The sequence below is a fragment of the Limanda limanda genome, chromosome 7 (genome assembly GCF_963576545.1).
Source record: "Limanda limanda chromosome 7, fLimLim1.1, whole genome shotgun sequence".
NCBI classification, from domain to species: Eukaryota; Metazoa; Chordata; class Actinopteri; order Pleuronectiformes; family Pleuronectidae; genus Limanda; species Limanda limanda.
In genome coordinates, this window is record NC_083642.1 from 27,668,071 (window position 1) to 27,686,471 (window position 18,401).

The 18,401-nt window shown below is 44.8% G+C and overlaps 2 long non-coding RNA genes, 37 other non-coding genes and 2 pseudogenes across 39 annotated transcripts in view; all 41 read right to left on the reverse strand.

Annotated features, from left to right (window-relative positions):
- Positions 1-66: 66 nt before the first annotated feature.
- LOC133007624 (5S ribosomal RNA) lies at positions 67-185 on the reverse strand. Its single transcript, XR_009680084.1, has one exon. It is a non-coding gene; the product is annotated as a 5S ribosomal RNA (ribosomal RNA).
- A 214-nt stretch (positions 186-399) lies between these two features.
- LOC133005897 (5S ribosomal RNA) lies at positions 400-518 on the reverse strand. The gene has a single exon (XR_009678461.1). It is a non-coding gene; the product is annotated as a 5S ribosomal RNA (ribosomal RNA).
- Positions 519-732: 214 nt separating this feature from the next.
- On the reverse strand, positions 733-851 carry LOC133006613 (5S ribosomal RNA). The gene has a single exon (XR_009679134.1). It is a non-coding gene; the product is annotated as a 5S ribosomal RNA (ribosomal RNA).
- Positions 852-1,065: 214 nt separating this feature from the next.
- Positions 1,066-1,184, reverse strand: LOC133005966 (5S ribosomal RNA). The gene has a single exon (XR_009678527.1). It is a non-coding gene; the product is annotated as a 5S ribosomal RNA (ribosomal RNA).
- Positions 1,185-1,399: 215 nt separating this feature from the next.
- Positions 1,400-1,518, reverse strand: LOC133007821 (5S ribosomal RNA; annotated as a pseudogene).
- A 214-nt stretch (positions 1,519-1,732) lies between these two features.
- On the reverse strand, positions 1,733-1,851 carry LOC133005898 (5S ribosomal RNA). The gene has a single exon (XR_009678462.1). It is a non-coding gene; the product is annotated as a 5S ribosomal RNA (ribosomal RNA).
- A 215-nt stretch (positions 1,852-2,066) lies between these two features.
- On the reverse strand, positions 2,067-2,185 carry LOC133007700 (5S ribosomal RNA). Its single transcript, XR_009680156.1, has one exon. It is a non-coding gene; the product is annotated as a 5S ribosomal RNA (ribosomal RNA).
- A 214-nt stretch (positions 2,186-2,399) lies between these two features.
- On the reverse strand, positions 2,400-2,518 carry LOC133005899 (5S ribosomal RNA). Its single transcript, XR_009678463.1, has one exon. It is a non-coding gene; the product is annotated as a 5S ribosomal RNA (ribosomal RNA).
- Positions 2,519-2,733: 215 nt separating this feature from the next.
- LOC133007701 (5S ribosomal RNA) lies at positions 2,734-2,852 on the reverse strand. Its single transcript, XR_009680157.1, has one exon. It is a non-coding gene; the product is annotated as a 5S ribosomal RNA (ribosomal RNA).
- Positions 2,853-3,066: 214 nt separating this feature from the next.
- Positions 3,067-3,185, reverse strand: LOC133005900 (5S ribosomal RNA). Its single transcript, XR_009678464.1, has one exon. It is a non-coding gene; the product is annotated as a 5S ribosomal RNA (ribosomal RNA).
- Positions 3,186-3,399: 214 nt separating this feature from the next.
- On the reverse strand, positions 3,400-3,518 carry LOC133005901 (5S ribosomal RNA). The gene has a single exon (XR_009678465.1). It is a non-coding gene; the product is annotated as a 5S ribosomal RNA (ribosomal RNA).
- A 214-nt stretch (positions 3,519-3,732) lies between these two features.
- LOC133005902 (5S ribosomal RNA) lies at positions 3,733-3,851 on the reverse strand. The gene has a single exon (XR_009678466.1). It is a non-coding gene; the product is annotated as a 5S ribosomal RNA (ribosomal RNA).
- Positions 3,852-4,065: 214 nt separating this feature from the next.
- On the reverse strand, positions 4,066-4,184 carry LOC133005960 (5S ribosomal RNA). Its single transcript, XR_009678522.1, has one exon. It is a non-coding gene; the product is annotated as a 5S ribosomal RNA (ribosomal RNA).
- Positions 4,185-4,399: 215 nt separating this feature from the next.
- Positions 4,400-4,518, reverse strand: LOC133007702 (5S ribosomal RNA). Its single transcript, XR_009680158.1, has one exon. It is a non-coding gene; the product is annotated as a 5S ribosomal RNA (ribosomal RNA).
- Positions 4,519-4,732: 214 nt separating this feature from the next.
- LOC133005903 (5S ribosomal RNA) lies at positions 4,733-4,851 on the reverse strand. Its single transcript, XR_009678467.1, has one exon. It is a non-coding gene; the product is annotated as a 5S ribosomal RNA (ribosomal RNA).
- Positions 4,852-5,065: 214 nt separating this feature from the next.
- LOC133006890 (5S ribosomal RNA) lies at positions 5,066-5,184 on the reverse strand. Its single transcript, XR_009679395.1, has one exon. It is a non-coding gene; the product is annotated as a 5S ribosomal RNA (ribosomal RNA).
- Positions 5,185-5,398: 214 nt separating this feature from the next.
- LOC133005905 (5S ribosomal RNA) lies at positions 5,399-5,517 on the reverse strand. The gene has a single exon (XR_009678469.1). It is a non-coding gene; the product is annotated as a 5S ribosomal RNA (ribosomal RNA).
- A 214-nt stretch (positions 5,518-5,731) lies between these two features.
- On the reverse strand, positions 5,732-5,850 carry LOC133006615 (5S ribosomal RNA). The gene has a single exon (XR_009679136.1). It is a non-coding gene; the product is annotated as a 5S ribosomal RNA (ribosomal RNA).
- Positions 5,851-6,064: 214 nt separating this feature from the next.
- On the reverse strand, positions 6,065-6,183 carry LOC133005906 (5S ribosomal RNA). Its single transcript, XR_009678470.1, has one exon. It is a non-coding gene; the product is annotated as a 5S ribosomal RNA (ribosomal RNA).
- A 215-nt stretch (positions 6,184-6,398) lies between these two features.
- On the reverse strand, positions 6,399-6,517 carry LOC133007703 (5S ribosomal RNA). Its single transcript, XR_009680159.1, has one exon. It is a non-coding gene; the product is annotated as a 5S ribosomal RNA (ribosomal RNA).
- Positions 6,518-6,731: 214 nt separating this feature from the next.
- Positions 6,732-6,850, reverse strand: LOC133005907 (5S ribosomal RNA). Its single transcript, XR_009678471.1, has one exon. It is a non-coding gene; the product is annotated as a 5S ribosomal RNA (ribosomal RNA).
- A 214-nt stretch (positions 6,851-7,064) lies between these two features.
- On the reverse strand, positions 7,065-7,183 carry LOC133007236 (5S ribosomal RNA). The gene has a single exon (XR_009679722.1). It is a non-coding gene; the product is annotated as a 5S ribosomal RNA (ribosomal RNA).
- A 214-nt stretch (positions 7,184-7,397) lies between these two features.
- LOC133007246 (5S ribosomal RNA) lies at positions 7,398-7,516 on the reverse strand. Its single transcript, XR_009679732.1, has one exon. It is a non-coding gene; the product is annotated as a 5S ribosomal RNA (ribosomal RNA).
- A 214-nt stretch (positions 7,517-7,730) lies between these two features.
- On the reverse strand, positions 7,731-7,849 carry LOC133006101 (5S ribosomal RNA). Its single transcript, XR_009678653.1, has one exon. It is a non-coding gene; the product is annotated as a 5S ribosomal RNA (ribosomal RNA).
- Positions 7,850-8,063: 214 nt separating this feature from the next.
- LOC133006102 (5S ribosomal RNA) lies at positions 8,064-8,182 on the reverse strand. The gene has a single exon (XR_009678654.1). It is a non-coding gene; the product is annotated as a 5S ribosomal RNA (ribosomal RNA).
- Positions 8,183-8,396: 214 nt separating this feature from the next.
- LOC133006151 (5S ribosomal RNA) lies at positions 8,397-8,515 on the reverse strand. Its single transcript, XR_009678699.1, has one exon. It is a non-coding gene; the product is annotated as a 5S ribosomal RNA (ribosomal RNA).
- A 214-nt stretch (positions 8,516-8,729) lies between these two features.
- On the reverse strand, positions 8,730-8,848 carry LOC133007843 (5S ribosomal RNA; annotated as a pseudogene).
- Positions 8,849-9,062: 214 nt separating this feature from the next.
- Positions 9,063-9,181, reverse strand: LOC133007686 (5S ribosomal RNA). The gene has a single exon (XR_009680143.1). It is a non-coding gene; the product is annotated as a 5S ribosomal RNA (ribosomal RNA).
- A 214-nt stretch (positions 9,182-9,395) lies between these two features.
- On the reverse strand, positions 9,396-9,514 carry LOC133007247 (5S ribosomal RNA). Its single transcript, XR_009679733.1, has one exon. It is a non-coding gene; the product is annotated as a 5S ribosomal RNA (ribosomal RNA).
- Positions 9,515-9,728: 214 nt separating this feature from the next.
- Positions 9,729-9,847, reverse strand: LOC133006152 (5S ribosomal RNA). The gene has a single exon (XR_009678700.1). It is a non-coding gene; the product is annotated as a 5S ribosomal RNA (ribosomal RNA).
- A 214-nt stretch (positions 9,848-10,061) lies between these two features.
- On the reverse strand, positions 10,062-10,180 carry LOC133005908 (5S ribosomal RNA). Its single transcript, XR_009678472.1, has one exon. It is a non-coding gene; the product is annotated as a 5S ribosomal RNA (ribosomal RNA).
- Positions 10,181-10,388: 208 nt separating this feature from the next.
- Positions 10,389-10,507, reverse strand: LOC133006006 (5S ribosomal RNA). The gene has a single exon (XR_009678564.1). It is a non-coding gene; the product is annotated as a 5S ribosomal RNA (ribosomal RNA).
- Positions 10,508-10,721: 214 nt separating this feature from the next.
- On the reverse strand, positions 10,722-10,840 carry LOC133006363 (5S ribosomal RNA). The gene has a single exon (XR_009678897.1). It is a non-coding gene; the product is annotated as a 5S ribosomal RNA (ribosomal RNA).
- Positions 10,841-11,501: 661 nt separating this feature from the next.
- On the reverse strand, positions 11,502-12,795 carry LOC133005333 (uncharacterized). The gene is made up of 3 exons (XR_009678364.1): positions 12,056-12,795; positions 11,843-11,936; positions 11,502-11,751 (listed from the first exon to the last, which is right to left on the reverse strand). It is a non-coding gene; the product is annotated as an uncharacterized LOC133005333 (long non-coding RNA).
- A 1,044-nt stretch (positions 12,796-13,839) lies between these two features.
- LOC133006778 (5S ribosomal RNA) lies at positions 13,840-13,958 on the reverse strand. The gene has a single exon (XR_009679289.1). It is a non-coding gene; the product is annotated as a 5S ribosomal RNA (ribosomal RNA).
- Positions 13,959-14,172: 214 nt separating this feature from the next.
- Positions 14,173-14,291, reverse strand: LOC133005909 (5S ribosomal RNA). The gene has a single exon (XR_009678473.1). It is a non-coding gene; the product is annotated as a 5S ribosomal RNA (ribosomal RNA).
- A 214-nt stretch (positions 14,292-14,505) lies between these two features.
- On the reverse strand, positions 14,506-14,624 carry LOC133006364 (5S ribosomal RNA). Its single transcript, XR_009678898.1, has one exon. It is a non-coding gene; the product is annotated as a 5S ribosomal RNA (ribosomal RNA).
- Positions 14,625-15,285: 661 nt separating this feature from the next.
- LOC133005342 (uncharacterized) lies at positions 15,286-16,579 on the reverse strand. The gene is made up of 3 exons (XR_009678365.1): positions 15,840-16,579; positions 15,627-15,720; positions 15,286-15,535 (listed from the first exon to the last, which is right to left on the reverse strand). It is a non-coding gene; the product is annotated as an uncharacterized LOC133005342 (long non-coding RNA).
- A 1,038-nt stretch (positions 16,580-17,617) lies between these two features.
- On the reverse strand, positions 17,618-17,736 carry LOC133006780 (5S ribosomal RNA). Its single transcript, XR_009679291.1, has one exon. It is a non-coding gene; the product is annotated as a 5S ribosomal RNA (ribosomal RNA).
- Positions 17,737-17,950: 214 nt separating this feature from the next.
- Positions 17,951-18,069, reverse strand: LOC133007141 (5S ribosomal RNA). Its single transcript, XR_009679632.1, has one exon. It is a non-coding gene; the product is annotated as a 5S ribosomal RNA (ribosomal RNA).
- A 214-nt stretch (positions 18,070-18,283) lies between these two features.
- Positions 18,284-18,401, reverse strand: part of LOC133007248 (5S ribosomal RNA) — a 119-nt gene continuing 1 nt past the window's right edge. Inside the window, exon 1 of the ribosomal RNA XR_009679734.1 lies at positions 18,284-18,401. This exon is cut by the window's right edge and continues 1 nt beyond it. This is a non-coding gene — a ribosomal RNA (5S ribosomal RNA).

An 18,401-nucleotide genomic window follows, 5' to 3' on the forward strand; every position in this document is an offset into this window, starting at 1 on the left:
CAAGATGTTTCTCCTTTAAAGCAGCAGCAACCGTTCCCTCTGCTGGTTGCAAAGCAAATTCGAAAAAGCTTACAGCACCTGGTATTCCCAGGCGGTCTCCCATCCAAGTACTAACCAAGCCCAACAATGCATAGCTTCCGAGATCAGACGAGATCGGGCGTGCTCAGGGTGGTATGGCCGTAAGCGAAAGACTCAACCCACAATACCTTATTTATACATGTGAACCACCACCACCATCATCAAATCATGACAATTATCAATCATTTCCATCAGTAATAATGTCAGGGTTCCATATCCTTGTTTTCTTTGATGGTGAGTCTTTCCTGCTCTTTCCAAGATGTTTCTCCTTTAAAGCAGCAGCAACCGTTCCCTCTGCTGGTTGCAAAGCAAATTCGAAAAAGCTTACAGCACCTGGTATTCCCAGGCGGTCTCCCATCCAAGTACTAACCAAGCCCGACCCTGCTTAGCTTCCGAGATCAGACGAGATCGGGCGTGCTCAGGGTGGTATGGCCGTAAGCGAAAGACTCAACCCACAATACCTTATTTATACATGTGAACCACCACCACCATCATCAAATCATGACAATTATCAATCATTTCCATCAGTAATAATGTCAGGGTTCCATATCCTTGTTTTTTTTGATGGTGAGTCTTTCCTGCTCTTTCCAAGATGTTTCTCCTTTAAAGCAGCAGCAACCGATCCCTCTGCTGGTTGCAAAGCAAATTCGAAAAAGCTTACAGCACCTGGTATTCCCAGGCGGTCTCCCATCCAAGTACTTACCAAGCCCAACCCTGCTTAGCTTCCGAGATCAGACGAGATCGGGCGTGCTTAGGGTGGTATGGCCGTAAGCGAAAGACTCAACCCACAATACCTTATTTATACATGTGAACCACCACCACCATCATCAAATCATGACAATTGTCAAGCATTTCCATCAGTAATAATGTCAGGGTTCCATATCCTTGTTTTCTTTGATGGTGAGTCTTTCCTGCTCTTTCCAAGATGTTTCTCCTTTAAAGCAGCAGCAACCGTTCCCTCTGCTGGTTGCAAAGCAAATTCGAAAAAGCTTACAGCACCTGGTATTCCCAGGCGGTCTCCCATCCAAGTACTTACCAAGCCCAACCCTGCTTAGCTTCCGAGATCAGACGAGATCGGGCGTGCTCAGGGTGGTATGGCCGTAAGCGAAAGACTCAACCCACAATACCTTATTTATACATGTGAACCACCACCACCATCATCAAATCATGACAATTATCAAGCATTTCCATCAGTAATAATGTCAGGGTTCCATATCCTTGTTTTCTTTGATGGTGAGTCTTTCCTGCTCTTTCCAAGATGTTTCTCCTTTAAAGCAGCAGCAACCGTTCCCTCTGCTGGTTGCAAAGCAAATTCTTAAAAAGCTTCCAGCACCTGGTATTCTCAGGCTGTCTCCCATTCAAGAACTAACCAAGCCCGACCCTGCTTAGCTTCCGAGATCAGACGAAATCGGGCGTGCTCAGGGTGGTATGGCCGTAAGCGAAAGACTCAACCCACAATACCTTATTTATACATGTGAACCACAACCACCATCATCAAATCATGACAATTATCAAGCATTTCCATCAGTAATAATGTCAGGGTTCCCTATCCTTTTTTTCTTTGATGGTGAGTCTTTCCTGCTCTTTCCAAGATGTTTCTCCTTTAAAGCAGCAGCAACCGTTCCCTCTGCTGGTTGCAAAGCAAATTCGAAAAAGCTTACAGCACCTGGTATTCCCAGGCGGTCTCCCATCCAAGTACTAACCAAGCCCGACCCTGCTTAGCTTCCGAGATCAGACGAGATCGGGCGTGCTCAGGGTGGTATGGCCGTAAGCGAAAGACTCAACCCACAATACCTTATTTATACATGTGAACCACCACCACCATCATCAAATCATGACAATTATCAAGCATTTCCATCAGTAATAATGTCAGGGTTCCATATCCTTGTTTTCTTTGATGGTGAGTCTTTCCTGCTCTTTCCAAGATGTTTCTCCTTTAAAGCAGCAGCAACCGTTCCCTCTGCTGGTTGCAAAGCAAATTCTTAAAAAGCTTCCAGCACCTGGTATTCTCAGGCGGTCTCCCATTCAAGAACTAACCAAGCCCGACCCTGCTTAGCTTCCGAGATCAGACGAAATCGGGCGTGCTCAGGGTGGTATGGCCGTAAGCGAAAGACTCAACCCACAATACCTTATTTATACATGTGAACCACAACCACCATCATCAAATCATGACAATTATCAAGCATTTCCATCAGTAATAATGTCAGGGTTCCCTATCCTTTTTTTCTTTGATGGTGAGTCTTTCCTGCTCTTTCCAAGATGTTTCTCCTTTAAAGCAGCAGCAACCGTTCCCTCTGCTGGTTGCAAAGCAAATTCGAAAAAGCTTACAGCACCTGGTATTCCCAGGCGGTCTCCCATCCAAGTACTAACCAAGCCCGACCCTGCTTAGCTTCCGAGATCAGACGAGATCGGGCGTGCTCAGGGTGGTATGGCCGTAAGCGAAAGACTCAACCCACAATACCTTATTTATACATGTGAACCACCACCACCATCATCAAATCATGACAATTATCAAGCATTTCCATCAGTAATAATGTCAGGGTTCCATATCCTTGTTTTCTTTGATGGTGAGTCTTTCCTGCTCTTTCCAAGATGTTTCTCCTTTAAAGCAGCAGCAACCGTTCCCTCTGCTGGTTGCAAAGCAAATTCTTAAAAAGCTTCCAGCACCTGGTATTCTCAGGCGGTCTCCCATTCAAGAACTAACCAAGCCCGACCCTGCTTAGCTTCCGAGATCAGACGAAATCGGGCGTGCTCAGGGTGGTATGGCCGTAAGCGAAAGACTCAACCCACAATACCTTATTTATACATGTGAACCACAACCACCATCATCAAATCATGACAATTATCAAGCATTTCCATCAGTAATAATGTCAGGGTTCCCTATCCTTTTTTTCTTTGATGGTGAGTCTTTCCTGCTCTTTCCAAGATGTTTCTCCTTTAAAGCAGCAGCAACCGTTCCCTCTGCTGGTTGCAAAGCAAATTCGAAAAAGCTTACAGCACCTGGTATTCCCAGGCGGTCTCCCATCCAAGTACTAACCAAGCCCGACCCTGCTTAGCTTCCGAGATCAGACGAGATCGGGCGTGCTCAGGGTGGTATGGCCGTAAGCGAAAGACTCAACCCACAATACCTTATTTATACATGTGAACCACCACCACCATCATCAAATCATGACAATTATCAATCATTTCCATCAGTAATAATGTCAGGGTTCCATATCCTTGTTTTCTTTGATGGTGAGTCTTTCCTGCTCTTTCCAAGATGTTTCTCCTTTAAAGCAGCAGCAACCGTTCCCTCTGCTGGTTGCAAAGCAAATTCGAAAAAGCTTACAGCACCTGGTATTCCCAGGCGGTCTCCCATCCAAGTACTAACCAAGCCCGACCCTGCTTAGCTTCCGAGATCAGACGAGATCGGGCGTGCTCAGGGTGGTATGGCCGTAAGCGAAAGACTCAACCCACAATACCTTATTTATACATGTGAACCACCACCACCATCATCAAATCATGACAATTATCAAGCATTTCCATCAGTAATAATGTCAGGGTTCCCTATCCTTTTTTTCTTTGATGGTGAGTCTTTCCTGCTCTTTCCAAGATGTTTCTCCTTTAAAGCAGCAGCAACCGTTCCCTCTGCTGGTTGCAAAGCAAATTCGAAAAAGCTTACAGCACCTGGTATTCCCAGGCGGTCTCCCATCCAAGTACTAACCAAGCCCGACCCTGCTTAGCTTCCGAGATCAGACGAGATCGGGCGTGCTCAGGGTGGTATGGCCGTAAGCGAAAGACTCAACCCACAATACCTTATTTATACATGTGAACCACCACCACCATCATCAAATCATGACAATTGTCAAGCATTTCCATCAGTAATAATGTCAGGGTTCCATATCCTTGTTTTCTTTGATGGTGAGTCTTTCCTGCTCTTTCCAAGATGTTTCTCCTTTAAAGCAGCAGCAACCGTTCCCTCTGCTGGTTGCAAAGCAAATTCGAAAAAGCTTACAGCACCTGGTATTCCCAGGCGGTCTCCCATCCAAGTACTTACCAGGCCCAACCCTGCTTAGCTTCCGAGATCAGACGAGATCGGGCATGCTCAGGGTGGTATGGCCGTAAGCGAAAGACTCAACCCACAATACCTTATTTATACATGTGAACCACCACCACCATCATCAAATCATGACAATTATCAAGCATTTCCATCAGTAATAATGTCAGGGTTCCATATCCTTGTTTTCTTTGATGGTGAGTCTTTCCTGCTCTTTCCAAGATGTTTCTCCTTTAAAGCAGCAGCAACCGTTCCCTCTGCTGGTTGCAAAGCAAATTCTTAAAAAGCTTCCAGCACCTGGTATTCTCAGGCGGTCTCCCATTCAAGAACTAACCAAGCCCGACCCTGCTTAGCTTCCGAGATCAGACGAAATCGGGCGTGCTCAGGGTGGTATGGCCGTAAGCGAAAGACTCAACCCACAATACCTTATTTATACATGTGAACCACAACCACCATCATCAAATCATGACAATTATCAAGCATTTCCATCAGTAATAATGTCAGGGTTCCCTATCCTTTTTTTCTTTGATGGTGAGTCTTTCCTGCTCTTTCCAAGATGTTTCTCCTTTAAAGCAGCAGCAACCGTTCCCTCTGCTGGTTGCAAAGCAAATTCGAAAAAGCTTACAGCACCTGGTATTCCCAGGCGGTCTCCCATCCAAGTACTAACCAAGCCCGACCCTGCTTAGCTTCCGAGATCAGACGAGATCGGGCGTGCTCAGGGTGGTATGGCCGTAAGCGAAAGACTCAACCCACAATACCTTATTTATACATGTGAACCACCACCACCATCATCAAATCATGACAATTATCAAGCATTTCCATCAGTAATAATGTCAGGGTTCCATATCCTTGTTTTCTTTGATGGTGAGTCTTTCCTGCTCTTTCCAAGATGTTTCTCCTTTAAAGCAGCAGCAACCGTTCCCTCTGCTGGTTGCAAAGCAAATTCGAAAAAGCTTACAGCACCTGGTATTCCCAGGCGGTCTCACATCCAAGTACTAACCAAGCCCGACCCTGCTTAGCTTCCGAGATCAGACGAGATCGGGCGTGCTCAGGGTGGTATGGCCGTAAGCGAAAGACTCAAACCACAATACCTTATTTATACATGTGAACCACCACCACCATCATCAAATCATGACAATTATCAATCATTTCCATCAGTAATAATGTCAGGGTTCCATATCCTTGTTTTTTTTTATGGTGAGTCTTTCCTGCTCTTTCCAAGATGTTTCTCCTTTAAAGCAGCAGCAACCGATCCCTCTGCTGGTTGCAAAGCAAATTCGAAAAAGCTTACAGCACCTGGTATTCCCAGGCGGTCTCCCATCCAAGTACTAACCAAGCCCGACCCTGCTTAGCTTCCGAGATCAGACGAGATCGGGCGTGCTCAGGGTGGTATGGCCGTAAGCGATAGACTCAACCCACAATACCTTATTTATACATGTGAACCACCACCACCATCATCAAATCATGACAATTATCAATGATTTCCATCAGTAATAATGTCAGGGTTCCATATCCTTGTTTTCTTTGATGGTGAGTCTTTCCTGCTCTTTCCAAGATGTTTCTCCTTTAAAGCAGCAGCAACCGTTCCCTCTGCTGGTTGCAAAGCAAATTCGAAAAAGCTTACAGCACCTGGTATTCCCAGGCGGTCTCCCATCCAAGTACTTACCAAGCCCAACCCTGCTTAGCTTCCGAGATCAGACGAGATCGGGCGTGCTTAGGGTGGTATGGCCGTAAGCGAAAGACTCAACCCACAATACCTTATTTATACATGTGAACCACCACCACCATCATCAAATCATGACAATTATCAAGCATTTCCATCAGTAATAATGTCAGGGTTCCCTATCCTTTTTTTCTTTGATGGTGAGTCTTTCCTGCTCTTTCCAAGATGTTTCTCCTTTAAAGCAGCAGCAACCGTTCCCTCTGCTGGTTGCAAAGCAAATTCGAAAAAGCTTACAGCACCTGGTATTCCCAGGCGGTCTCCCATCCAAGTACTAACCAAGCCCGACCCTGCTTAGCTTCCGAGATCAGACGAGATCGGGCGTGCTCAGGGTGGTATGGCCGTAAGCGAAAGACTCAACCCACAATACCTTATTTATACATGTGAACCACCACCACCATCATCAAATCATGACAATTATCAAGCATTTCCATCAGTAATAATGTCAGGGTTCCATATCCTTGTTTTCTTTGATGGTGAGTCTTTCCTGCTCTTTCCAAGATGTTTCTCCTTTAAAGCAGCAGCAACCGTTCCCTCTGCTGGTTGCAAAGCAAATTCTTAAAAAGCTTCCAGCACCTGGTATTCTCAGGCGGTCTCCCATTCAAGAACTAACCAAGCCCGACCCTGCTTAGCTTCCGAGATCAGACGAAATCGGGCGTGCTCAGGGTGGTATGGCCGTAAGCGAAAGACTCAACCCACAATACCTTATTTATACATGTGAACCACCACCACCATCATCAAATCATGACAATTATCAAGCATTTCCATCAGTAATAATGTCAGGGTTCCATATCCTTGTTTTCTTTGATGGTGAGTCTTTCCTGCTCTTTCCAAAATGTTTCTCCTTTAAAGCAGCAGCAACCGTTCCCTCTGCTGGTTGCAAAGCAAATTCGAAAAAGCTTACAGCACCTGGTATTCCCAGGCGGTCTCCCATCCAAGTACTAACCAAGCCCGACCCTGCTTAGCTTCCGAGATCAGACGAGATCGGGCGTGCTCAGGGTGGTATGGCCGTAAGCGAAAGACTCAAACCACAATACCTTATTTATACATGTGAACCACCACCACCATCATCAAATCATGACAATTATCAATCATTTCCATCAGTAATAATGTCAGGGTTCCATATCCTTGTTTTTTTTGATGGTGAGTCTTTCCTGCTCTTTCCAAGATGTTTCTCCTTTAAAGCAGCAGCAACCGATCCCTCTGCTGGTTGCAAAGCAAATTCGAAAAAGCTTACAGCACCTGGTATTCCCAGGCGGTCTCCCATCCAAGTACTAACCAAGCCCGACCCTGCTTAGCTTCAGAGATCAGACAAGATCGGGCGTGCTCAGGGTGGTATGGCCGTAAGCGAAAGACTCAAACCACAATACCTTATTTATACATGTGAACCACCACCACCATCATCAAATCATGACAATTATCAATCATTTCCATCAGTAATAATGTCAGGGTTCCATATCCTTGTTTTCTTTGATGGTGGGTCTTTCCTGCTCTTTCCAAGATGTTTCTCCTTTAAAGCAGCAGCAACCGTTCCCTCTGCTGGTTGCAAAGCAAATTCGAAAAAGCTTACAGCACCTGGTATTCCCAGGCAGTCTCCCATCCAAGTACTAACCAAGCCCGACCCTGCTTAGCTTCCGAGATCAGACGAGATCGGGCGTGCTCAGGGTTGTATGGCCGTAAGCGTAAGACTCAACCCACAATACCTTATTTATACATGTGAACCACCACCACCATCATCAAATCATGACAATTATCAATCATTTCCATCAGTAATAATGTCAGGGTTCCATATCCTTGTTTTCTTTGATGGTGAGTCTTTCCTGCTCTTTCCAAGATGTTTCTCCTTTAAAGCAGCAGCAACCGTTCCCTCTGCTGGTTGCAAAGCAAATTCGAAAAAGCTAACAGCACCTGGTATTCCCAGGCGGTCTCCCATCCAAGTACTAACCAAGCCCGACCCTGCTTAGCTTCCGAGATCAGACGAGATCGGGCGTGCTCAGGGTGGTATGGCCGTAAGCGAAAGATTCAACCCACAACACCTTATTTATACATGTGAACCACCACCACCATCATCAAATCATGACAATTAGCAATCATTTCCATCAGTAATAATGTCAGGGTTCCATATCCTTGTTTTCTTTGATGGTGAGTCTTTCCTGCTCTTTCCAAGATGTTTCTCCTTTAAAGCAGCAGCAACCGTTCCCTCTGCTGGTTGCAAAGCAAATTCGAAAAAGCTAACAGCACCTGGTATTCCCAGGCGGTCTCCCATCCAAGTACTAACCAAGCCCGACCCTGCTTAGCTTCCGAGATCAGACGAGATCGGGCGTGCTCAGGGTGGTATGGCCGTAAGCGAAAGGCTCAACCCACAATACCTTATTTGTACATGTGAACCACCACCACCATCATCAAATCATGACAATTATCAACCATTTCCATCAGTAATAATGTCAGGGTTCCATATCCTTGTTTTCTTTGATGGTTAGTCTGTCCTGCTCTTTCCAAGATGTTTCTCCTTTAAAGCAGCAGCAACCGTTCCCTCTGCTGGTTGCAAAGCAAATTCGAAAAAGCTTACAGCACCTGGTATTCCCAGGCAGTCTCCCATCCAAGTACTAACCAAGCCCGACCCTGCTTAGCTTCCGAGATCAGACGAGATCGGGCGTGCTCAGGGTGGTATGGCCGTAAGCGAAAGACTCAAACCACAATACCTTATTTGTACATGTGAACCACCACCACCATCATCAAATCATGACAATTATCAACCATTTCCATCAGTAATAATGTCAGGGTTCCATATCCTTGTTTTCTTTGATGGTTAGTCTGTCCTGCTCTTTCCAAGATGTTTCTCCTTTAAAGCAGCAGCAACCGTTCCCTCTGCTGGTTGCAAAGCAAATTCGAAAAAGCTTACAGCACCTGGTATTCAAAGGCGGTCTCCCATCCAAGTACTAACCAAGCCCGACCCTGCTTAGGTTCCGAGAACAGACGAGATCGGGCGTGCTCATGGTTGTATGGCCGTAAGCGAAAGACTCAACCCACAATACCTTATTTATACATGTGAACCACCACCACCATCATCAAATCATGACAATTATCAACCATTTCCATCAGAAATAATGTCAGGGTTCCATATCCTTGTTTTCTTTGATGGTTAGTCTGTCCTGCTCTTTCCAAGATGTTTCTCCTTTAAAGCAGCAGCAACCGTTCCCTCTGCTGGTTGCAAAGCAAATTCGAAAAAGCTTACAGCACCTGGTATTCCCAGGCAGTCTCCCATCCAAGTACTAACCAAGCCCGACCCTGCTTAGGTTCCGAGATCAGACGAGATCGGGCGTGCTCAGGGTTGTATGGCCGTAAGCGAAAGACTCAACCCACAATACCTTATTTATACATGTGAACCACCACTACCATCATCAAATCATGACAATTATCAACCATTTCCATGAGTAATAATGTCAGGGATCCATATCCTTGTTTTCTTTGATGGTGGGTCTTTCCTGCTCTTTCCAAGATGTTTCTCCTTTAAAGCAGCAGCAACCGTTCCCTCTGCTGGTTGCAAAGCAAATTCGAAAAAGCTTACAGCACCTGGTATTCCCAGGCAGTCTCCCATCCAAGTACTAACCAAGCCCGACCCTGCTTAGCTTCCGAGATCAGACGAGATCGGGCGTGCTCAGGGTTGTATGGCCGTAAGCGAAAGACTCAACCCACAATACCTTATTTATACATGTGAACCACCACTTCCATCATCAAATCATGACAATTATCAACCATTTCCATGAGTAATAATGTCAGGGTTCCATATCCTTGTTTTCTTTGATGGTGGGTCTTTCCTGCTCTTTCCAAGATGTTTCTCCTTTAAAGCAGCAGCAACCGTTCTCTCTGCTGGTTGCAAAGCAAATTCGAAAAAGCTTACAGCACCTGGTATTCCCAGGCAGTCTCCCATCCAAGTACTAACCAAGCCCGACCCTGCTTAGCTTCCGAGATCAGACGAGATCGGGCGTGCTCAGGGTGGTATGGCCGTAAGCGAAAGACTCAAACCACAATACCTTATTTATACATGTGAACCACCACCACCATCATCAAATCATGACAATTATCAATCATTTCCATCAGTAATAATGTCAGGGTTCCATATCCTTGTTTTCTTTGATGGTGAGTCTTTCCTGCTCTTTCCAAGATGTTTCTCCTTTAAAGCAGCAGCAACCGTTCTCTCTGCTGGTTGCAAAGCAAATTCGAAAAAGCTTACAGCACCTGGTATTCCCAGGCGGTCTCCCATCCAAGTACTAACCAAGCCCGACCCTGCTTAGCTTCCGAGATCAGACGAGATCGGGCGTGCTCAGGGTGGTATGGCCGTAAGCGAAAGACTCAAACCACAATACCTTATTTATACATGTGAACCACCATCATCAAAGCATGACAATTATCAATCATTTCCATCAGTAATAATGTCAGGGTTCCATATCCTTGTTTTCTTTGATGGTGAGTCTTTCCTGCTCTTTCCAAGATGTTTCTCCTTTAAAGCAGCAGCAACCGTTCCCTCTGCTGGTTGCAAAGCAAATTCGAAAAAGCTTACAGCACCTGGTATTCCCAGGCGGTCTCCCATCCAAGTACTAACCAAGCCCGACCCTGCTTAGCTGCCGAGATCAGACGAGATCGGGCGTGCTCAGGGTGGTATGGCCGTAAGCGAAAGACTCAACCCACAATACCTTATTTATACATGTGAACCACCACCACCATCATCAAATCATGACAATTATCAAGCATTTCCATCAGTAATAATGTCAGGGTTCCATATCCTTGTTTTCTTTGATGGTTAGTCTGTCCTGCTCTTTCCAAGATGTTTCTCCTTTAAAGCAGCAGCAACCGTTCCCTCTGCTGGTTGCAAAGCAAATTCGAAAAAGCTTACAGCACCTGGTATTCCCAGGCGGTCTCCCATCCAAGTGCTAACCAGGCCCGACCCTGCTTAGCTTCCGAGATCTGACGAGATCGGGCGTGCTCAGGGTGGTATGGCCGTAAGCGAAAGACTCAAACCACAATACCTTATTTATACATGTGAACCACCACCACCATCATCAAATCATGACAATTATCAATCATTTCCATCAGTAATAACACTAGACGAAAAGCAGTATTATTGTCACAGTGAACCTCTACGGACAGGCCTAATCCCCTGCTGTAACCAACTGTTTCCATGATGTTACCTCGGCGTTCGCCAGTGAAGACAAGGTGGGTCTATCGGCGTTTGCGGACCTTAAGGGGGATTTGGAGAACAAAGGAGAGAGCCGCGGGGGGGCTCGCTGAGCCTCGCGGACCGATCGCGACGTGTGATCTAATTAGCATATGAATCGGAGTCCAGCCGCTGGCTAGAACCTCTCTCTACTCACCATTGGAGGAAACCACAGACCCTTGAAACTAATGTCACTCGTGATTGGTTGGTAGAAGTGTTGCTATTGGTCACCTTATGGGTCATTGCAGTGCACACGTGGGGTCACAGCATTCCGCACGTGGGGTAAGCCCCTCCCACACAATATTTATAATAAAAATGTATATATTAATATTTATTATTATTTATAAGTAAGCCTTTACCAAAAGCACTGCAGTTAATTAAAACTAAACATTCATGTGATGCTTGATGTTATAGGTGAACATATTGTACAGGGAACAAATGTGAACAAGGTATATGTGGAGTGAAAGCTTTATTTACATACAGCAAAAATATTGTACAAAAACTCAGATGAGGCTTGAAATGTTTCTCTGCAGCCTCTGGGTCATGACTTCTTTGTGGGACTCTTCTCCAGTGTGTAGACGTCTGTGGTGTGTAGCTGTGAGATCAGTGTAGCTTCCAGTCTTATATGAAGTGTGGGACACAGGTCGGTGCGCTCCTGGCTGTGGAAGGATGGATCCATGTCATCTGTCCCGCTTCAATCAGCTGTAAACACATTCAGTAAAATTAGCACAGTTCAATTACAACATACACCTTTACATGTAACTGGAAAATTATTTAATGAATATAACCTTACCCTCTTTCTTCTCCGACAACTCCTCAATGCTGATGTAAGGTCTGGTCGGATCATACTGGCTCATAGTGTGTCTTTGTACGTCATGGACAGGCAGCTGGAAAACAACACATGTAACATGACTTTATTATTAATAAACGGAAATAGCCGCGCTGCATCACCGTTGGAAGATCCACAGCAAATAAACACCAAAACAATTCAAAAACAGTTACTTACATTCAATGGCTTAATTTTCTGCACTTTAAATCCGGACTTTCAGCGTCTCAGCCTAACGCCTCTTTGTTTGTGTGTGTGTGTGTGTGTGTGGAGGGGGGGGGGGGCTGAGGCTGTGAAAACATACAGAAAAAAGTCACGTTGATGAAAAAACTTAACGAGAACAAACTGTTACATCTAAGTAATTCATACATATTTACACATGCACTAGATCTGCTCCAGCACTCGATGCTGTATTCGTATTTTAGCAACTTTCTCGCTATCCCAAAGAGTGGCGGACATGCTTTCAGATGTAGGGTTAGCTTAGTGGTTAGCATGGCGTCTCTAGCTCACCGTAACTCAGGGACTGTGCTTCCGTCTTCTCCGCCTCGACTCGTCCACACCGGGCCCGCGGCTCTGCCTCCACACGCACTCATCTTCTCCTCCAGGGAACAGTGTCGTGTCGACTTCAGCAAGTTATTTACCCCGAAGACAGAGTCACTCGTACGGGACAAGCTAAACACGACCCGCTTCCTGTCTGCGGGACACTCGACGCTGCTGCACGGCGTTTACGAGGCTCTGATTGGACGAGTCCATCAGCTGATGACGCGAGCGGGTGACGTGAGCAGCGGTGTTTAGTACATTTACACACATGATTCACGCTGTTCTGTGTTCGTAACCTTATAGTTGAATGCACTTATCGTAAGTCGCTTTGGATAAAAGTGTTGACTGTTTTAATGGAATACTGAGAAAGTTTAATAACAACAATTAGACAATTGAAGTTCAAATTATGAAGGAATTTAAGCTCTATATTGTGTCTCCTTTATATTTAAAATAATAATCAAACTGAGTGGAGATGTATGTTGTATCCAAACAGCCGGCTGCTGTGTTTTGTCACTGTGCAGTCCATGGGGGATTAAATATTACACTGAAAAAATAAATCATTAAATCAATGAATGTTTCATAGCAATTTTGAAAGTAGTGGTGAAAAGGTACCATTTATAATTCATGGAACAGCTTAGTTTGCCATTGACATGTGAATTTGATGCCAGTATTTTGGGAGGACAGATATTTTTATGGAAAGCCAGTAGAAGTTTGGAGCTTACAGGACACAGCATCATACCCAGCATCATTTATTTGCTGGAAGAGGTGTGGTTTACACTTCCTCTGTGCATTTAACCAGCACAATTGAAAAAGTGACTGTAATCATGCCACTCTGTACAGTTGTTGAGATTTAGGATTGGATGACAATAAAAATTTGAAATAAAGTGCATTGTTTCATTTCTTTTGACTGCATTGACCTTTGTTCGTGGTATACAATATAATTCATTATAGCACACTTACTTACTTAAGAACAATTTAAAATTTCAGGTTTAATATTTATTTTAAGCCTGGTTTACTCAGCCAGATAGTTTGTTGGTGCCTCTTACATATTGGTGTTATCTGCTCTCAGGGAAACTGATTTGCATTTGTGAAGCTCAGAGCATTGTCATTTGCATGTGAAAGCGTCCTCTAGGAGTTGGAGCAGGGGGGGTCAAATCTCAACAGCTCACAGGCTTGACAACTGCAGGAACCCTGAGCGTTTCCTTTGCTGCCTGCAGATACGTGTGAAAGTCGTTAACCGAAGGATGTGCCAACACTTCTCTGCGACACAGATTGACACAAACGCTTCTTTTCATGCAGTGTAATGTCAGGGTTCCATATCCTTGTTTTCTTTGATGGTGAGTCTTTCCTGCTCTTTCCAAGATGTTTCTCCTTTAAAGCAGCAGCAACCGTTCCCTCTGCTGGTTGCAAAGCAAATTCGAAAAAGCTTACAGCACCTGGTATTCCCAGGCGGTCTCCCATCCAAGTACTAACCAAGCCCGACCCTGCTTAGCTTCGGAGATCAGACGAGATCGGGCGTGCTCAGGGTGGTATGGCCGTAAGCGAAAGACTCAAACCACAATACCTTATTTATACATGTGAACCACCACCACCATCATCAAAGCATGACAATTATTAATCATTTCCATCAGTAATAATGTCAGGGTTCCATTTCCTTGTTTTCTTTGATGGTGAGTCTTTCCTGCTCTTTCCAAGATGTTTCTCCTTTAAAGCAGCAGCAACCGTTCCCTCTGCTGGTTGCAAAGCAAATTCGAAAAAGCTTACAGCACCTGGTATTCCCAGGCGGTCTCCCATCCAAGTACTAACCAAGCCCGACCCTGCTTAGCTTCCGAGATCAGACGAGATCGGGCGTGCTCAGGGTGGTATGGCCGTAAGCGAAAGACTCAACCCACAATACCTTATTTATACATGTGAACCACCACCACCATCATCAAATCATGACAATTATCAAGCATTTCCATCAGTAATAATGTCAGGGTTCCATATCCTTGTTTTCTTTGATGGTTAGTCTGTCCTGCTCTTTCCAAGATGTTTCTCCTTTAAAGCAGCAGCAACCGTTCCCTCTGCTGGTTGCAAAGCAAATTCGAAAAAGCTTACAGCACCTGGTATTCCCAGGCGGTCTCCCATCCAAGTGCTAACCAGGCCCGACCCTGCTTAGCTTCCGAGATCTGACGAGATCGGGCGTGCTCAGGGTGGTATGGCCGTAAGCGAAAGACTCAAACCACAATACCTTATTTATACATGTGAACCACCACCACCATCATCAAATCATGACAATTATCAATCATTTCCATCAGTAATAACACTAGACGAAAAGCAGTATTATTGTCACAGTGAACCTCTACGGACAGGCCTAATCCCCTGCTGTAACCAACTGTTTCCATGATGTTACCTCGGCGTTCGCCAGTGAAGACAAGGTGGGTCTATCGGCGTTTGCGGACCTTAAGGGGGATTTGGAGAACAAAGGAGAGAGCCGCGGGGGGGCTCGCTGAGCCTCGCGGACCGATCGCGACGTGTGATCTAATTAGCATATGAATCGGAGTCCAGCCGCTGGCTAGAACCTCTCTCTACTCACCATTGGAGGAAACCACAGACCCTTGAAACTAATGTCACTCGTGATTGGTTGGTAGAAGTGTTGCTATTGGTCACCTTATGGGTCATTGCAGTGCACACGTGGGGTCACAGCATTCCGCACGTGGGGTAAGCCCCTCCCACACAATATTTATAATAAAAATGTATATATTAATATTTATTATTATTTATAAGTAAGCCTTTACCAAAAGCACTGCAGTTAATTAAAACTAAACATTCATGTGATGCTTGATGTTATAGGTGAACATATTGTACAGGGAACAAATGTGAACAAGGTATATGTGGAGTGAAAGCTTTATTTACATACAGCAAAAATATTGTACAAAAACTCAGATGAGGCTTGAAATGTTTCTCTGCAGCCTCTGGGTCATGACTTCTTTGTGGGACTCTTCTCCAGTGTGTAGACGTCTGTGGTGTGTAGCTGTGAGATCAGTGTAGCTTCCAGTCTTATATGAAGTGTGGGACACAGGTCGGTGCGCTCCTGGCTGTGGAAGGATGGATCCATGTCATCTGTCCCGCTTCAATCAGCTGTAAACACATTCAGTAAAATTAGCACAGTTCAATTACAACATACACCTTTACATGTAACTGGAAAATTATTTAATGAATATAACCTTACCCTCTTTCTTCTCCGACAACTCCTCAATGCTGATGTAAGGTCTGGTCGGATCATACTGGCTCATAGTGTGTCTTTGTACGTCATGGACAGGCAGCTGGAAAACAACACATGTAACATGACTTTATTATTAATAAACGGAAATAGCCGCGCTGCATCACCGTTGGAAGATCCACAGCAAATAAACACCAAAACAATTCAAAAACAGTTACTTACATTCAATGGCTTAATTTTCTGCACTTTAAATCCGGACTTTCAGCGTCTCAGCCTAACGCCTCTTTGTTTGTGTGTGTGTGTGTGGAGGGGGGGGGGGGCTGAGGCTGTGAAAACATACAGAAAAAAGTCACGTTGATGAAAAAACTTAACGAGAACAAACTGTTACATCTAAGTAATTCATACATATTTACACATGCACTAGATCTGCTCCAGCACTCGATGCTGTATTCGTATTTTAGCAACTTTCTCGCTATCCCAAAGAGTGGCGGACATGCTTTCAGATGTAGGGTTAGCTTAGTGGTTAGCATGGCGTCTCTAGCTCACCGTAACTCAGGGACTGTGCTTCCGTCTTCTCCGCCTCGACTCGTCCACACCGGGCCCGCGGCTCTGCCTCCACACGCACTCATCTTCTCCTCCAGGGAACAGTGTCGTGTCGACTTCAGCAAGTTATTTACCCCGAAGACAGAGTCACTCGTACGGGACAAGCTAAACACGACCCGCTTCCTGTCTGCGGGACACTCGACGCTGCTGCACGGCGTTTACGAGGCTCTGATTGGACGAGTCCATCAGCTGATGACGCGAGCGGGTGACGTGAGCAGCGGTGTTTAGTACATTTACACACATGATTCACGCTGTTCTGTGTTCGTAACCTTATAGTTGAATGCACTTATCGTAAGTCGCTTTGGATAAAAGTGTTGACTGTTTTAATGGAATACTGAGAAAGTTTAATAACAACAATTAGACAATTGAAGTTCAAATTATGAAGGAATTTAAGCTCTATATTGTGTCTCCTTTATATTTAAAATAATAATCAAACTGAGTGGAGATGTATGTTGTATCCAAACAGCCGGCTGCTGTGTTTTGTCACTGTGCAGTCCATGGGGGATTAAATATTACACTGAAAAAATAAATCATTAAATCAATGAATGTTTCATAGCAATTTTGAAAGTAGTGGTGAAAAGGTACCATTTATAATTCATGGAACAGCTTAGTTTGCCATTGACATGTGAATTTGATGCCAGTATTTTGGGAGGACAGATATTTTTATGGAAAGCCAGTAGAAGTTTGGAGCTTACAGGACACAGCATCATACCCAGCATCATTTATTTGCTGGAAGAGGTGTGGTTTACACTTCCTCTGTGCATTTAACCAGCACAATTGAAAAAGTGACTGTAATCATGCCACTCTGTACAGTTGTTGAGATTTAGGATTGGATGACAATAAAAATTTGAAATAAAGTGCATTGTTTCATTTCTTTTGACTGCATTGACCTTTGTTCGTGGTATACAATATAATTCATTATAGCACACTTACTTACTTAAGAACAATTTAAAATTTCAGGTTTAATATTTATTTTAAGCCTGGTTTACTCAGCCAGATAGTTTGTTGGTGCCTCTTACATATTGGTGTTATCTGCTCTCAGGGAAACTGATTTGCATTTGTGAAGCTCAGAGCATTGTCATTTGCATGTGAAAGCGTCCTCTAGGAGTTGGAGCAGGGGGGGTCAAATCTCAACAGCTCACAGGCTTGACAACTGCAGGAACCCTGAGCGTTTCCTTTGCTGCCTGCAGATACGTGTGAAAGTCGTTAACCGAAGGATGTGCCAACACTTCTCTGCGACACAGATTGACACAAACGCTTCTTTTCATGCAGTGTAATGTCAGGGTTCCATATCCTTGTTTTCTTTGATGGTGAGTCTTTCCTGCTCTTTCCAAGATGTTTCTCCTTTAAAGCAGCAGCAACCGTTCCCTCTGCTGGTTGCAAAGCAAATTCGAAAAAGCTTACAGCACCTGGTATTCCCAGGCGGTCTCCCATCCAAGTACTAACCAAGCCCGACCCTGCTTAGCTTCGGAGATCAGACGAGATCGGGCGTGCTCAGGGTGGTATGGCCGTAAGCGAAAGACTCAAACCACAATACCTTATTTATACATGTGAACCACCACCACCATCATCAAAGCATGACAATTATCAATCATTTCCATCAGTAATAATGTCAGGGTTCCATATCCTTGTTTTCTTTGATGGTGAGTCTTTCCTGCTCTTTCCAAGATGTTTCTCCTTTAAAGCAGCAGCAACCGTTCCCTCTGCTGGTTGCAAAGCAAATTCGAAAAAGCTTACAGAACCTGTTATTCCCAGGCGGTCTCCCATCCAAGTACTAACCAAGCCCGACCCTGCTTAGCTTCCGAGATCAGACGAGATCGGGCGTGCTCAGGGTGGTATGGCCGTAAGCGAAAGACTCAACCCACAATACCTTATTTATACATGTGAACCACCACCACCATCATCAAATCATGACAATTATCAAGCATTTCCATCAGTAATAATGTCAGGGTTCCATATCCTTGTTTTCTTTGATGGTTAGTCTGTCCTGCTCTTTCCAAGATGTTTCTCCTTTAAAGCAGCAGCAACCGTTCCCTCTGCTGGTTGCAAAGCAAATTCGAAAAAGCTTACAGCACCTGGTATTCCCAGGCAGTCTCCCATCCAAGTACTAACCAAGCCCGACCCTGCTTAGCTTCCGAGATCAGACGAGATCGGGCGTGCTCAGGGTTGTATGGCCGTAAG